Source organism: Anabrus simplex, chromosome 9, assembly GCF_040414725.1.
Source record: "Anabrus simplex isolate iqAnaSimp1 chromosome 9, ASM4041472v1, whole genome shotgun sequence".
In the NCBI taxonomy this organism is placed as follows: domain Eukaryota; kingdom Metazoa; phylum Arthropoda; class Insecta; order Orthoptera; family Tettigoniidae; genus Anabrus; species Anabrus simplex.
The window spans coordinates 63,781,663-63,800,159 of record NC_090273.1 but is presented as its reverse complement, the minus strand read 5'-3'; positions in this window follow the sequence as shown (position 1 = coordinate 63,800,159).

The window sequence follows — 18,497 nt, the reverse complement described above, 5'->3', positions numbered from 1 at the left end:
ATAAATGATGGTCGTAAATTTTCGTAGGTCACGATGTTTTTTTTTCATTTTTGCGCCCACGGTAATTTAGAAAATGAATCGCCAGTTACAATTTTTGCACCCCAGATTACACTGTGATAGTTGTGTGAATTTAGTTCTATGCCACGCTGATCTCAAGGGCAGTGCACATTTCTATACAAGTATCTATAGTGTTGTCAGATCAATACTGCCATTAATTTCTTCCAACTAATCAAAGAATTAATTAATCAGTCATATGGTGACTAATGATCATGTTTTAATAGTCACGAGAACTCTAGCTTTAAGTAGGATCTGAGAGTCACACGCACATGTTTACAAATAGTTAATGAGACAAAAACCAATAATAATAATAATAATAATAATAATAATAATAATAATAATAATAATAATAATAATAAATATTTATAATAATAATTATTAATATTTATTAATATTTATTATTATTATTATTATTATTATTATTATTATTATTATTATTATTATTATTATTATTATTATTATTATTATTTATGGTCCCACTCATGTACGTAAATGGCATAGGGCTGGATGGATTTCTTCAAAGACAACAACTTCGTATGAGTGCAAGCATTTCAAGCAACGACCAGAAGAATCTGAAGTACACTGTCACTGCAACATGCTATAAATAAATAAATAAATAAATAAATAAATAAATAAATAAATAAATAAATAAATAAATAAATAAATAAATAAATAAATAATGATGTTTGACCTCCACCATATAGGCGACCTGCACACCTGTGAGCATCGGGCCATTCATTATGATGAATTCTAATGCTGAAGATGACTCAAGAGCCATAGGAATTAACCAATGAAGGTTAAAATACCCGACCCGGTCGGGAGTCGAACCTCCGAACCGAAGGCCAGAACGCTAACCATTTCGCCGTGTTGTTGGGCAATACATAGATGTAGGCAAATTCTATACGTGATGAAGGAGGTGGCGAATATGATTCAAAGTGGCAGTAAAAGAAGAAATCAACTTCTCTTAACTCTACAAAAGGTGTAGGAGAAAGAAGAAAAAGGTATGACACTTCGACGAATGAAGGCATAAGTAAAAGAAAGGTAAAATTAAAAACACCCTAAAACCAAATACGTTCGGAAGAGATCAAGAGTGTCCACGGGGAATCGGCGAGGAAGGTGAAAATTTCGAGATAGATTAACTCATTTCTGCCCACTAAAATTATAGTCCTTAATTTATACGAAATTTATCAACATTACAGGGAATTTCATTACAGACGTAATGCAATGACATCCTGAATCAAATAAACAGACTCTATTTAAGTTTCTTATTCCTTCGATTTCCTTAACATTGTTTATAAATGGACCTCTCATTCAATGACACGGAAATGTATGTACATTACGAAGAAGAATTTTATGCTCAATATGAATAATTATATGAGTCTAGCGCCAGTATTCTCAAAGTACATAAAATTTCGTTACTAAAACACATCTTATTTTCAAAGATCTAAAATATTAAAAGGGCGATGTTTAGTTTGTGTCTACATATTTTTGTTTAAAGGAACTTTATCAAAACTTCAAAATAAGGAGAAACTTGTACCAGGAAAATTCCGAATATTTTAACTACCTTCCCATTTTTATATTCTCCATACCCAAAGTGGAACAGAATAGTTTTAAGAAAGCTTAAATGTTAATGAATCACATACATAAAGTGTCTGAAAATATCAAACATCTTGGGAATATATGGGTTGAGCTAGAAGGGCTGTGGATACCATCTCACGGGGCTCTGAAATCGAGAAGCGAAGTCACTATCCTGAAGAATCGGACGCTGGTATTACGAGAAAATTACCATAAATAACAGCAAGGCGACACGTGCTCAGCCATTTCATAGGATCGGGCTAATCCACACCCTGTAAGAGTGGAGAATGAATTGCAAATCCCTGGTCCATGTACGCACGTACAGCTGGCGGAGATGGAGTTTATCAGGGACGTGCTGGTCTGGCGCACCCGCCCACACGTTGACACTCACTCCTCTCCGACAGCGCACTCCATTTCTCACAGCCAGCGATGAGTTCATTTCTACAATAACGGATTACAAAAAAGGGGAAGAGAGAGGGCATGTCACTCTCCAACGAAACAAGGAGTGAGTAGAGGGGAACAGTAGAAAGAATTAAGTTCGCTGATTTGTCACTCAACTCTATCGTTTCTGGGAAGGAAACACAGGACAGCCTCTCTGAAAAGGTCATACTGATGCACCTGGGGGAGTGGAAGACATAGGCATAGGCATAGGCCTCCACCACTCGCAATTTCGAAACTAACAAGGTAAGGTTGCGGAGTTGTCGATTTTATAGTACTGGAAAATAACACAATGTTAGCCGCAGCAAACTTATCTGGCATTATTTATTGTACGGCAAGCCTATCATTATCATAATCGAATTCTATCAAAATGATGTGGATTCATGAAGTCTTAAGGCCAAATAATACTTCCCAAATTCTTCAGAGGTGGAATGATCTTGGGCGGCGGTTCTATAACCAGAGAACTCCAGCAATTCTCCAAACCCATAGGTCCCATGATTTTCCTCTTGGTCTTAGTCGGTCTACTGTACCTCAATCAAATACTAATTTGAACCATCTCTCGTCTCTTCCAAGCAACATGATAGACCCATTGTCTTCCCCCCTCGTCCTTCTTTCCATAAAAAATGCAGCATTGACCTCTCCCATACCTCATTGGCTGTTCTGAGTTTCCCATTAGAAAACACATTAGACTGGAACGAATGTCAGAGATCTTGTACTAGCCAGCTAGTAAATGTTGTTGTTGATGATGACGACGACGGTGATTCATTAACCGAAGACATGAGAGAGAAGCTTAGAGGAACAGGATACGCTGCGGAGTCGAAAGAAGTGCTTCTGTTCTGCATCAGTGGGGCTGAAAAGACTCTCCAGCTTGTGATTGTGGTGGTGAAGTGCAAACCATGGTGCATATTCTGAAGGACTGCCCTTTGAGAGCTTTTGCTTGTTCCATCGAGTACATACATTGTGTGATCCCCGAGGCACCCACTTGGCATTCGTCTATAAGAGACTAAAAGCCCTCCACATTAACCTTTTTAATGTGGACTTTGTGTATATATTTTTAAGGTGTATATAGAGTCAACTGTATTTTTGTGTATGTCAAGAACGTGTACCTAGAGTCGATTAACAACTGTAGCATCATACGCTAAATAAATAATTATAATAACTGATAACATAGCAGCGTTGGCCGAAAATAACCACCTGGTAGAAAACATAGTAGAGACAGAGACCACACTCAGTTCAGTTCCCGATGCACAAGAGCGCCAACAAAGCGAAAACTAAGATCCTGGCAGTCAGTAATCGCGGTTTGTGGGCAAATTGCTGAATAGGTGGAGAGATTCCATAGACAAACAGAATCATTCAAATATCAGAAAATAGATGGAAGAAAAGAACCGGAATTATCAGTCACATCAATTAGGCAAAGACCGCCTTCAATAAAGAGCGTTGTCATTTCACCTCCATCAATATCAACAAACATCTCGGAAAAAAAGAACTTCACTCCTTCGTATGATGTGTGATATTGTACGAAAGTGAAAAATGGACGCTTGGGGAAGTGATGACTAGGATTATTGCGTTTTAATTGTAGTGCTACATCCGTATGTTAAGCAGACCACGTGCTTGATAAAGAATTGCCGCTGAAGGTTGAGGAGCAAAACCTATGCCTGTGAGATATGATAACGTCAGGGTCGGGCACATTAGACGACGCGACAGTAATTAAAATGATTCTTGAAGATGCGGATGAGGGGAAAACGCCAGAGGAAGACCACGATGTAAGGATATCGATCAGATCATGAAACATACCGGATGCTACACATACGCAATCCTGAATAGACTTGCTGAGGATCGAGGAACAGAGATACCTCCTGCCAACCAATCCTAGGATTGACGACAATGGAATAAGAAATGGTATCAAACTAAACGAAAGAAAAAACTGCTAACTTTGTACCGATACGTCGAATTAGTTCGGAAATGTTAGATACGACTAGTTTACAAAGATGAACTAGAAGCTATTGTTGGTTGTTACGTGGCCCTGACTCAGAAAGACGCTATGCGACGATGTGATACGATAGGGCTAGGACTGGATAAGGTGGTGGTGGTGGGGGTGATTTTTGTCCGAAGAGGAAATACAACTAGGTAATCATCCTCTCTGAACAGATTAAGTAGGAAAAAATTAAAATAAAACAAAATAATTTATTCAACGAAGAAATTTCCAAATGAATTGCAAAATAAAAATTAAAAAATGTAACATTAAGCCGAAAAGTTCACTAACCGGTTAGAATGTGTTCCTGTGAATTCGGCACCACAATAGACTGGGGAAGGAAGGGGCTATGGTCTTAATTAAGGTACAGCCCCAGCACTTTCCTGGTGTGTAGATGGGAAACCAAAGAACGTGATCTCCAGAGCTGCTGACAATGGGGTTCGAACTCTGGAATGCAAGCTAACATATATACGGCCTAAACCCCCAAACCGCACAGCCAACTCGCTCGGTATTAAATTTTTACGTCGCACAGACACATACAGCTCTTAAGGCGATGATGGGATAGGGAAGGGCTAGGAGTGGGAAGTGGCCATGGCCTTAATTAAGGCGTACTTTGTGCTGCCATCTCGATATATCTTCACGAAGCGCTTTTGTATTTCAGTACTCGCATCTGTCAAAGCTAGTTTCACAACTGGATTTTGCTCTATGATTGATTTTATCAACTCGTTCTCGGGAAAACTAACCTCTATTCCATGAACTATTATTCTAGGATTTTTCTTGTGTGGAATTGTAGCTTTTAGATGAGGACTGGCTTCTATCGTATTTACCATAGTCTCGCATTCATCTTCACTTCGCAGTTCAACGATTACACCTTTATCGCGCACTTTCTTAACTCTATTTACTCCAACCTTCATGGACCTGGTATTTGTTGTGGTTTGTAAAATTTTTAAACTTTGTTCCGAGTCTTTCACTGTTTCATTATTTTTAGGAGAAACCATGACCACATGTTTAGTTGAGGTAATTGGAAGCTTCTTGGACAGTACCGCATCCGAATAAAGAGCAGGCTGCTTACCTGGATTAAGAGATACATTCATCAATATCATTAACTGTTCACTGAAGACGTCAAGAGTCTGCTTGAACACATTAACAGAAGCTAATACTTCATCACGCCAGTTTTTTTTTGTACGTTTGTCATTTTTTAAAATATCATTGATTAATTTCACTCGACTTTCAGCCGAGCGATATAATTCACCAACATTCATATAAAAGGAACAATATCGTGATGATGATGCTATTTGTTTAAAGGGGCCTAACATCTAGGTCATCAGCCCCAGGAACAATATCATCCTTTATTGCTATGTTAGTGGAACCAGTTGTTTGTTAGATAAAATGTATCTATTGCAGGTCATATATACTTACATGTTTCATTATGTCAGTGTCGTGTTATTCATATTTTAAACGATGCTAAGGCATTGAACTATCTAATACATTCGTTCGTAATTCTTCTTGTTTACTGTACATCATTCCAATTATTTTCTGCAAAGTGCATGGTTTTGACAATCTTGGAGTTCCTGGAGGAAGGAAATCTAATATGCGGAGCTTTCGCATTAAAATGAAGTTATTTAGATGACTCTCTAACCTTGAACAGTAGGCACCTAATCCCCCTCTGGTTTTAATATTACGGTCCGATATAACGTAGTTGTAGGCAGCTAATCCCCCTATGGTTTTAATATTACGGTCTGATATAATGTAGTTGGTCTTGATAGAAGATATTACATGGAGACTAACTCAAAGGAAGAAATGGTGTAACAATGCGTAACCACGGAAAACCATCTTCTGGGCTGCCGACAGTGGAGTCCGAACTCACTATCTCCTGATAGCAAGCCCAAAGCTGCGCGTCCCTAACCGCACGGACAACTAGCTCGGTAATTATAAAGATTTGTTAGGTGATGTACACAAAGAACCAATTAAATTAACATTTTTCTCAAACATTCTATATCTACTACAAATGAAAATAATTCTCATGATAGAAGAACTTCACTATTGAAACTAGTCACTCACCTATAAGGCAATAAATAAAAGCTGGAAACCCAACAGCAGAAAGCAGCCCACTCAAAATGACAAAAGTTAGAAAAAACGAATCCAATATAAAGTGGTAAGTAGTTGAGGGTGGACCTCGCCCTACTCTGCAGCCCTGTGCCGGCGCTCCAACACGGCCTCGGGGGACGGCCCGCGACGCGCGCTGCCACACGATCTGATTTCACATTAATTATTGAAATGGCAACACGGCGGTGATAAAGAACGACTTTACATTTCCCTCTCTGCGTACAAATGTACTTGTTATAGCAGCAGTAGTATTCCCGAAAGGTTACAAGACATCTGTTTACGCACAACGTGCTCGTTCTTTCCTTCCCTGAATTGCCTCCGAAAGAACAACGGAGTCTCACAGGAGTTGCTCGCCGAGTAACATGCAATTCTGCAGTCAAGTGCTACACCACACAGCAAATATTCAGAAGATACATTAACAGTGACGTTCAAAAATGTTTCTTCAATTTATATCAGCTTGACACGGAAATCTGCATCATACAATAAGCTACAACACTATTTCAGACACATTTTTAGGAATTCCCAAGAGATTACCAGAGCTTATTTGCTATACATCGAGGTACTTACGTTGCTAATGCGAAACAGCATTTAATACCCAGAGCATTACGACTCAATCAACAGATTGAATTTCCGTTTCATTATCTCTACTCAGAACACTGATTTATCGTTATTTGTTGTTTCGAATAATAATAATAATAATAATAATAATAATAATAATAATAATAATAATAATAATAATAATAATAATAATAATAATAATTTTTTGCTAGTTGCTTTACGTCGCACCGACTCAGATAGGTCTTATGGCGACGATGGGACAGGATAGGGCCAGGAGTGGGAAGGAATCGACTGTGGCCTTACATTTGCCTGGTGTGAAAATAGGAAACCACGGAAAACCCTTTTCAGGGCTGCCGATAGTGGGGTTCGAACCTACTATCTCCCGAATACTGGATACTGGCCGCAATTAAGCGACTGCAGCTATCGAGCTCGGTAATATAATAATAATAATAATAATAATAATAATAATAATAATAATAATAATAATAATAATAATAATAATAATAATAATAATAATAATAATATAGACCTTGGATTTTAAGCAAAAAGCAACTTTTTCCGTCACTGACGCTGATAAAAATGAAGTTATAAGGCATGATTTATGTAAATGCTAGCGATTTGCCCAGTCTTCGTACGGGAACAATTATGCATTTATGGACCAAGCGAGTTAGCTGTGAGCTTGCATTCGAGAGACAATGGGTTCGAATCCCACTGTCAGCAGCGCTGAAGATAGATTTCCGTTAAGACGTAGACATTCACGACCACTAAATGACATGCTAATACTTAACTTTGGGAATATTAGATCGTGTAATGCTTTTAATATGCTAACGCGTTTCGAACCTGCGACCAGGATCGTCTTCGGAGCAATAACGAAGATTGTATTGGCAACTCCACTTCAGGGTAACCAGAATCAATATACAGAGACCCTGTTAGCAATGTAGTTCATTCCAGATCCTCCAGAGTCAAGAAGAAATATGTTGACGAGTTAACTACAGAGGGTAGCCATGAATTACTCAGTACAGGGCCTACAGCCGCCACCTCTGTTAAAATTATTCGGGTGTTTTGCAATTCCCATCATCTCACGAATGATTCTAGGTAAGAAATGTTTCTCTTTATAAATGACAGAAGTTGCATCAAAAATGATTTGATAGTCATTATGCATGGCATGCTCTGTCACAGCAGACTTCTCTGGCTGGCAAAGACGTAAGTGCCTGCGATGTTCCATAACCGCCGTGGCTCTTCCTACATGTTTCGCCATCATAAACCGATCCACAGGTACAAGGAACCCTATATATTCCAGCACAGTTTAAACCAATAGGATCTTTAACAAATCACAAGCAATTGCCTGTGATGATATTAGGCTTTAAAATGGTCTTGATAGCATGCCTTCTGAGAATATTGCCAATCCTATCAGTGACAGATAGTACGCATGACAAGTAGGCCAGAGTCAAACAACAAGAATCACGAGACAATCTGTCTTTTGGCTTAGGATGTACCACTTCGTCTATCTGTTTCCTTGAGTAGCCATTGGTCAGGAATATTCTGGTTAGGAACTCAAGTTCACCGTTGAATGTATCCTCCTGAAAAACCTCCCTTACTAGGCTGGAGGGTGTTTTTGCGAGGTTTCTCATTTTCACACCAGGCAAATGCTAGGGCCGTATCTTAATTAAAGCCAGGGCCACTATCATCCCAGTCCTAGCCCTTCCGATGTGTTAGTGTGACGTTAAACCACTAAACTAAAGTTTCTTCAGCTTGTCCCACTTATTTCTGGGGTCGCTGGAGCCACCCAGGTTCATCTTGGTTTTGGCCCGGGGTTTAAGACCGGATGCCCTTCGTGACATCATGTAATTCTTAAGATGAAAATCTCGAGCCGAGATTCGAACCTCGGCAATTTGGATGTGAAGCCAGCAGCTAAGCCAATGACACACCCTCCGACGTTAAACCACCAGTAAGAAAATAAAATAATTTATGGTGACTGGTCTTATAAGATTACTTGCAGACGACATTGGCTGTTTTCCTCTCAATGCATGCACGTAGCTCACGGGTTGGACCAGACATTTCATGAAACTTGGGTGAATGATCGATTAACATAGCATCCTAAATTTAATGGTAATAAACATTTTGTCGTAAAATTAAAGGCAGTTAGCTGGGCGGTTCGGAGAAGTTGGTTGATCACCTTGCATACCGTCGAAGAATACATATACTGCAGTTCTGTTTTGAAGTTACGTAAAGCACACTATACCAAAAATGAGATTATGATAACGCGAACTGAATTTCATTCTCTAGAAACCCATTTTACTAACACGCACAGTTCATGAATTTATCAAAATATTAGGATTTTAATACTTCTCTATCGTTAGCCCGGCTGTTTACACCTGGATAGATCAGAATTCAAACTTTCGGAAGCGACATACTCTACCCGGGGAGACAGTTCTGCTATGAGACTTGCATAAACACTAGGGGCCCGGCCTATTAGAACCCCTATATGTTATGTTACTCTCGCTACATTACGGAAGAGCAGGCTAGACTACAACTTCCTCCTAGTCTAACACATTACTGTCTAAACATCCGGGGTTGTAAAATGAATGTTAAAATATTATGTAGGCCCTACTATAGTATGAAATCTTGGTCATATGTACATAAACGTATGTGCTAATCTTCTTCTTTCTTCAATTTTGGCCTATTTTGGACCACGGTAAACTACTGACTTGCTGGTTAGTCCTTTTTACTTCTCCCAGAACTTCTTCGTCATTTCGCTGTGGTTCCTCTTCTTCTCCTCTGACGACATGTTCTTGGACTTTTCATTTTATTTTTCACGGAACCGTTTGAATTTATCCATTTTAGCTCGAAACATATCTCTATTAAAGATTTTTTGGATTGATGGCAACTTCCTGTATGTCTTTCCTCGTTATATGTGATATGTTATTACCAACAGTGGAATATCTTGCATGTGAAGAAATATTGGAGGCTTTGTAAACCTATATTCTACTTGAAATGATGGTTAGATCTGTATTCTATGTAAATTAGTTTTACTTCTTTGTAATATACAATGATTGCACACATTAAAATTCCATATACTCATTTGTGAGTGTGCAAGCCTTTGGTTATTGGGAAGTGTAATATAATTCCCAAATTTGTGCCACCTAGGCATACCGTTTTTATTAACGAGTCGAATAAATATTTTATTTTAATAAGTATTTAAATGGTTTCTAATGTAGGGTCGACTTCTTACTGTAAAATACACTGACTGACAGAGCAAATGCAACACCAAGAAGGAGTGGTCAGAACTTTATGCCAATTGCAGGGTAGACTGACGTCACTGAGGTATGCTCATGATGTGAAATGCGCCGCTGTGCTGCGCACGTAGCGAACGATACATGGGACACGGCGTTGGCGAATGGCCCACTTCGTACCGTAATTTCTCAGCCGACAGTCATTGTAGAACGTGTTGTCGTGTGCCACAGGACACGTGTATAGCTAAGAATGCCAGGCCGCCGTCAACGGAGGCATTTCCAGCAGACAGACGACTTTACGAGGGGTATGGTGATCGGCTGAGAAGGGCAGGTTGGTCGCTTCGTCAAATCGCAGCCGATACCCATAGGGATGTGTCCACGGTGCAGCGCCTGTGGCGAAGATGGTTGGCGCAGGGACATGTGGCACGTGCGAGGGGTCCAGGCGCAGCCCGAGTGACGTCAGCACGTGAGGATCGGCGCATCCGTCGCCAAGCGGTGGCAGCCCCGCACGCCACGTCAACCGCCATTCTTCAGCATGTGCAAGACACCCTGGCTGTTCCAATATCAACCAGAACAATTTCCCGTCGATTGGTTGAAGGAGGCCTGCACTCCCGGCGTCCGCTCAGAAGACTACCATTGACTCCACAGCATAGACGTGCACGCCTGGCATGGTGCCGGGCTAGAGCGACTTGGATGAGGGAATGGCGGAACGTCGTGTTCTCCGATGAGTCACGCTTCTGTTCTGTCAGTGATAGTCACCGCAGACGAGTGTGGCGACGGCGTGGAGAAAGGTCAAATCCGGCAGTAACTGTGGAGCGCCCTACCGCTAGACAACGCGGCATCATGGTTTGGGGCGCTACTGCGTATGATTCCACGTCACCTCTAGTGCGTACTCAAGGCACGTTAAATGCCCACCGCTACGTGCAGCATGTGCTGCGGCCGGTGGCACTCCCGTACCTTCAGGGGCTGCCCAATGCTCTGTTTCAGCAGGATAATGCCCGCCCACACACTGCTCGCATCTCCCAACAGGCTACAGGCTCTACGAGGTGTACAGATGCTTCCGTGGCCAGCGTACTCTCAGGATCTCTCACCAATCGAACACGTGTGGGATCTCATTGGACGCCGTTTGCAAACTCTGCCCCAGCCTCGTACGGACGACCAACTGTGGCAAATGGTTGACAGAGAATGGAGAACCATCCCTCAGGACACCATCCGCACTCTTATTGACTCTGTACCTCGACGTGTTTCTGCGTGCATCGCCGCTCGCGGTGGTCCTACATCCTACTGAGTCGATGCCGTGCGCATTGTGTAACCTGCATATCGGTTTGAAATAAATATCAATTATTCTTCCGTGCCGACTCTGTTTTTTCCCCAACTTTCATCCCTTTCGAACCACTCCTCCTTGGTGTTGCATTTGCTCTGTCAGTTAGTGTATAACATAAAACGCTTATTGAAGGCTACCTTTTACAAAATGGTAGTCTACACACTTTTTCTAGTAACGTTTTGTATCCTCAACAATTTTTCAGTCAGTCTTCCTCGATTAATGCTATATAGAACGATGAAAACTACATCAAAGTCACGCCTGTCAAAATCAAGTCTGTCACCCTCGAGATTAGCCGGCGCAAATACAGGGAACTTTACTTTATTATGTGTATAAATGATCTATTAGCAGTCCATCTTTATCGCTATGATTCAGTCTGTGTTTGTGGTTTTGACAGGCTACTGTTTTTTTTGGCAGGAAGTGAACGCTTGTACATGGCAGTCCAGAGAGCGCATATCAGGATGTCATTATTGCTGTGTTTTGTTTAAACAGTAACATGGATTCATAAACTTGTATTTGTTAGCAAGCGTGCCAGAATTTACTCTTGTAAGCTGATCAATTGATGTTGTATATATCAGATTTACTGCCACGTCCCAGAGATGTTCATAAAATTAAACAAGCGTTCTCTATTGTTATATAGATCGTTCCCTGTCACTGTGGATGGGCGTCGAGGCAGCGAGCAATAGCAGCCTTGTCCGCATCATTTTCACAGGAATAGTAAGTTCTGGGGAGCTACAAGTAATTAGGAAGTGAACTAATGGAGAATTCGAGAACTGATATACAATATAATAATAATATTAATAATAATAATAATGCATTAATTCACCCGCTACACAAGAAGAGAGACAGAACAGATGTAAACAACTAAAGACGAATCTCACTAGTATCGGTTGCATACAAAATTCTGTCCCAAAGTCTTCTTGATAGAGCACATCAACAACTAGAACCACAAATCAGAAAATATCAGGCAGGATTCAGGCCATGTGATCGTGTCCAGAGCAAATCTTGAACCTAAAGCTAATCTTAAGACATCGGAGAATTTGTAGCAAAAGTTTAGTCTACACATTTGTTGATTTCAAAAAAGTCTATGATTCAGCTGATCGAAAATCACTCTTCCAAATACTGAAGGAACACAATTTAGACATGAAAAACCTTGTAATCATAAAACCGACACTGACAGACACGAATTCCAAGGTTAAATTCATGGGGAAAACCTGCATTGTACTCTTCAACTGCGTCCTCGAAATAGTGATACAAGAATGACGCAAACAGAAATTGGTCCTCAAAATTCATCAACCAATCACTTTAGGCAAAGGAAAACTAGCGATAGATTGCCTAGAATTTGTGGACGACCTAGCAATAATAACCCGAGACATTTCAACAGCCTAAAATCAGATTGAACTCCTGGAAAAAATTGCGGAAAAAGTCGGCCTTCAGACATCTTTTGAAAAGACAGAATATATGACCTGCAAGAAGCAAGCAACAAAACTCATGGAGACACAATATGGCAAAATTAAACGAGTACCACGATTTAAATATCTTGGTGAAACAATTCAGGATGGTTGGCTCGAAACAAAAGCCAATGAATTTAGATGCCAAAAGTTGGAAACTGCATATCGACTAACCCAAAATATCTACAACAAAAAATGTATCTCCAAGAACACAAAACTAAGACATTAGAATACAGTCATTAAACCAGAATATCTTTATGGATAAGGAAAACATTGAGAAAAAGGAACGCAAAGTCACAAGAAAAATTCTAGGTCCAACACTCGCTAACGGACAATACTAACTCTGAGGAAGACAGGAAATCAAACAATACACAAATATTCACAGTGACATTAGAAAACACAGGTTAAGATTATACGGACACAGTAAAAGAAAGTACCCAGACAGACTTACAAAACCAATAGTCAAATTCTTGAAGTAAACAGGAACAAAGCCAAAACAGACACAATGAAATGAATTGGCGAAATCAAAACTGATCGGAAAAGGGCAGGAATTACACCAGCAGTTGTCCCAAACAGGGTAATCTTCAGATCCAAAATTCACAAATGGCAAGTTGACCAAGAGGAAAGGCCAAAGAAGACGACTTGGAACAACCTGGTCTGAAGACAGAAAGGTAAAGGTAGTAAAATAATGAAAGAAATATGGGCACAAAGGAAGGTCCTCTAAGTACTCTGCGTAGTCCTAATAGTTTTGTCCACAAATATATAATAATAATAATAATAATAATAATAATAATAATAATAATAATAATAATAATAATAATGGCCTTCAAACTATGCCATGACACCTACAAGTCCAAGTCCATCTCAGTGACAGAAGGGCAGGTAGATTGTGTGAACGTCGCCCACAGATGGCCGTATCCATGAATAAATGAATGAATTAATACATAGTCGTATGGTCTCGGTTCTTCGTTCTCACTCGTAAGGGAGTGGTGGCCGATGCTTGAACGAGTCACGAATCAAACTCGGATTTCACGGATAAAAAACAGAAGACAGAAGGTAGTGAACAGTCTCTGATCAGCGTAACGACATACTCAATGGTACTGCTTTGTTTCCGTGAGCATCTCCGCTGCTTCTTCTATCAGATAGCTCCTCACAAGGTTTCACAGTCTCAGCGAACACTGAGATGCAATTCGGCTGCAGTGGACGACCTGGTTGGCACGCACTCGGACGAACACGGCTCGAGTGGACGACCAGCCTGAAGTCTATTATACCCGCACGTTGCCGAGACTTGCCCAGTTTCATTTATTAAAAGAAGACCACACACACAGCAAACCTCAACATTGAAATAACTTAAGCAGTTTGCGTCTATAGTGGAGGATATTCCTGATGAAGTGTTTCATAAAAAACGTGCATATTTCGGGATTACAGAAATCATGCCTTTGAGAAGGATATTGCATTGCAGATCTATCAGTTCAAGCTGGAAGTGAGAAGGATTTAATCAATAAATCGAGATCAGTCTTGAGCCTGTCTAAGTCTTGAAATCTCTTCGGAAACTGCCAGGTTGACAAGGCGACTGTGCTGCCGTCACGCGGTCAGACTGCTATCCTTTGCCTTCTCCTCTGCCCTCAACAGTTAAGCATCTGAATGGCTCGACACGCAAGACAAGAGCGCGTTCAGAGCGCTGTTTGGCCAGGCCCGTTCAAGACCCAAGGTGGCTTCGCTTGATGCTACTATCTGATGATCTCGCCGTTTACTCCCATAATCGACAATTAACTTATCATCGATGTTCTTCCCTATTCGCTAGTGACTTTACGTCGCACCGACACAGATAGGTCTTATGGTGACGATGGGATATGAAAGGGCTAGGAGTTAAAGGAAGCGGCCGTGGCCTTAATTAAGGCACAGCCCCAGCATTTGCCTGGTGTGAAAACGGAAAACCACGGAAAACCATCTTCAGGGCTTCCGACAGTGGAATTCGAATCCAATAATGTTCTTCAAGGCTGAAGGCTCTCATGTCTAGTGTCAATAAAAGCCATACATTTTCTGTCTGTATATTTCGATGAAGGGCAGCTACATCTTTGAGAACAAAAATATCGGTTTCTCAATATCATTTCTTGTCTAGAGGAAGATTGTTTTTGAAATCTACAATGAATCCCAACTATGATCTAAATTTTCCATTATTATTTCTATATTCGCTTGCATACTTGCAAGGTTATTACATATTTTTGAAAGAAGTTTCCCAGATAACTTGAAAGAGATTTTACAATATTGATAAATAAAATCCAATGCACATCAAAAATTAGTACAAAATTCTACATGAAGTGTAGCTTAACCACATTTTTTTCAAAAGCATGCCGCGCTAGAAAATCAGGAAACTTAAAAGTAAACGGTATATATTTTGAATATGTTAAGGATTCTAGAGTTTAGCTACAACGATTATAAATACACACAACTTCTGACAATATTGACATTTTTGTAAGTAATCAGAAAAACATCCTTGACTGAACGTTCAGCGCCAAGGCCTTCGTTGTAGAGGGTTCTCGATTAGATTCTCGGCCGGGTTGGGGCTTTTAGCCACGGTTCGTAAATTCCTTTGACTCGGGGACTGGGTGCTTGTGTTTGTCCCAATACACACCTCTTCATTTATACACCACACTACCAACCCCCACAGGCACATGCAATAGTGAATATTGTTATTGCGCCTAGGAAAGCCACTATGTGATCATATTTCAGCTTAGAACTCTGCCCGGAAAGATGCTGTCATCTAAGGTTCAGTATTGCATCAACTATACAAAGGGCACTAGAAAAGTTCTGCATGTGAGTGAACGTTTTAGACTTTTTCAAAATAGTTTCCACCACACTCAAATACACTTCTCCATACGTCGAAACCAGTCACTGAACCAACCCTGAAACTTTCTTCGGTTACCATTTTCACACTCTTGATCACATGCTGCCAGAAGTTCCTCGTCGGATGCAAAACGCCACCCTTTCAGCTTCATCTTCACTTCTGGGAAGAGTGCGAATTCGCATGCGGCAAGATCAGGACTGTATGGAGGGTGATCAAGCACAATCAACCCTGATCTGGCAAGAAAATCCATTGTTACATTAGCACGATGTGCTGGAGCAAGTGGTCAGCTGTAACCTTGGACGGAGCTGCTTGAGAGCCTGGATGACCCGAGGCAGACAAATCTCACTGTACCACTTCACATCAACTGTCCTTTGGGTTTCTAGCACAACCCGAGTCAGGATGCCCCGTTTAGTGAAAATAATACAATCATCCTTTTCTTCAATGACCTTGACTTTCGCACAGTCACAGGAGTAACCCCATCTTCAAACAGCCACACTTTGTTTTGGGATTTTGTTGGGACATCGTAATAATAAAGCCAAATTTCGTTACCTGTAACGATGCTATTGACGTTACGCGAAGTCCCATTTTCAAACTGTTTTAGCATTTCTCGGCACCATTTCACTCGATGTGGCCTTTGTTCCTCTGAAAGTGAATGGGGCACCCAAAGGGAACAAAACCTTTCTAACATGGAGATGGTCGTGTAGAATTGAATGAATAGTTGGTGCAGGGATGTGTCAACCGCCTCTCTTGCTGCAACTTTTTCCTCACAGCTCCAATGTTTTCCTCTGTCACTGATTCAGAAAGTCACCCAGAACGAGGATCGTCTTCAACCCCAAACTTTCCCCTCTGGAACTCTTTGTACCAGCGGAAAATTGTTGTCCGATGTGGACAGTCTTTCCCCAGTACAGGAGTCATTTCCTCCAGGCACTGGTCAACAGTCAATTCACGCGCAAAAATGTAGCAGATAATTGCGCGATATTCACCTTTAGACCACACTGACATCTTAAGTTTCTTTCAATCCCACTGCTTGGTAACAACTGATGTGAAGGTCGCACCTTGCTGTCTTCTGGACCGGTTTCCACCTCTTTTCATCCCTCAGCCAACCGTTTTTGCGTATTGCAAACTTTCCTAGTGCCCTTTGTATGAAATACTGCGGGTCAGTATTTCTCCCCTCAACATTGTCACTTAACGGTCTCTCGAGGCGCAACGATGATATATCACTTCACACACAATTGTCAAGTACGGCATCCATCCGTAAAACTGGGTATAGCCTAAAACATACAAAGTGCCGACTTTAAGTTAAATGGGAAAAATGCTAGAAATAAAGAAAGAAAAATCAAATAATACAATATGAACAGCTGGTATTTGTTCTTCCACTGGCATTCGTTAAAAGATGTTCATTACGCAAAATTGTAAACTGTATTTCAGCAGTGTATTATCTTGGTACGAAAGAAATGTGTAATGTATCCTACGTCTTCACGGTTACAGATGTACGTATCCGCCTTAGTATGAACAATGGAGAAGACTTAACACCCGTACCTTGTTGGATATCCTCGGCGTCACAATAAAGTAAGTATTTTTATTTCACAGTAGCATTATTGTCCTTGCGCAATTCTTTTCGCCTCAAGCTTTATGGGCTGCAACGTCTTTAGAATAAAAGGAACACTGAAATACTCTTGTCTTGTTTACAAGCAAGAAAAGGGGATTAAGATCCAAGTTTTAATGTGCAAAGATAATATCTTGGAAGGCAGATTACGTCTGAACCGTCTGTGGCTCGGTAAAGAGCTCCTAAGCAGACGGTAATAATGGAGAGATGTAAGGTTTTTAAGTAGCTTAGGTTGACTCCCTGCTATAGAGCTCCACTTAGGTTCTGTCATGGGAATCTCATTCATAACTATCATCCATTAAGACTTTAATTGAATTTGTTCAAACTTCCTGATATGACATTTAAGCACACAATACTTTCACTACATTTTCAAGTGCTTGAGTGCGATGAGGTTTGAATATTTGAAATGCAATTTGCGAATCTAATAAATTATGCTAATGAAAGGAATTCGACGTATAGCATTGTCTTCTTCTTCTTCCTGTGCTAACTCAGAGAAGGATTCCGATTATCAAGCAGTCATATTTCTTATTTTGTGCCTCTCGTATCTGGTTTGCTGTACCGTGAATATCGAACCACTGCCAAAGGTTTCGCGCCTATGATACACGCCCACGTCCTCGTCTCCCTTGTGTCTTTCCCTCTATGATCAGTTGTATCTGGCCATATTAGTCATTTCTGAAGATGAGACCGAAACAGACTGTCTTTCTGCATTGTGCGAAAATTAAAGACTTCGCATGGTTTCCCGACACAACGGAGAACCTCCAGGTTAATGATGTGGTCCACCCTCAAGACCTTGAACATTCTGCATTACGTTCACATTTCAAAAGCCTGGTAAGTGTTGTAAAATTGGGGCTCAGAAGCAAAACAGCATATGTACGCAAGCATAAACATTTTTACACCCAGTGGAAAACATTCACTCAAACCACGTGTTTTTGTTCTTTAATTCGAATAAAACCTGGTTCACGCTTATTTTACTATTCCATTGGATTTATTGTCAAATATTTTTCTTAAAACTCATTGGGATGTATGCATGTAAGGAAGTGTTTGTGTATTCAATATATCAAAATGGTTTTCATAAATGATCTACTAACCCAAAGTTGTACTTTCAAGAACACGCGTCATTAGAGGAATAAGAAGTCTACGTTGGAAGTCAGCAACCCCAGGGACTGGGAATGGCACTGAAAGTGTTGTACACATTAGACAGCTGTCCGAGTAGGAAAATCTGTCAGGAGAGAGGCAGAAGATTTAAAGTGGTTCGATTCGATAGGCTACTGATGGTATTATTATTATTATTATTATTATTATTATTATTATTATTATTATTATTATTATTAT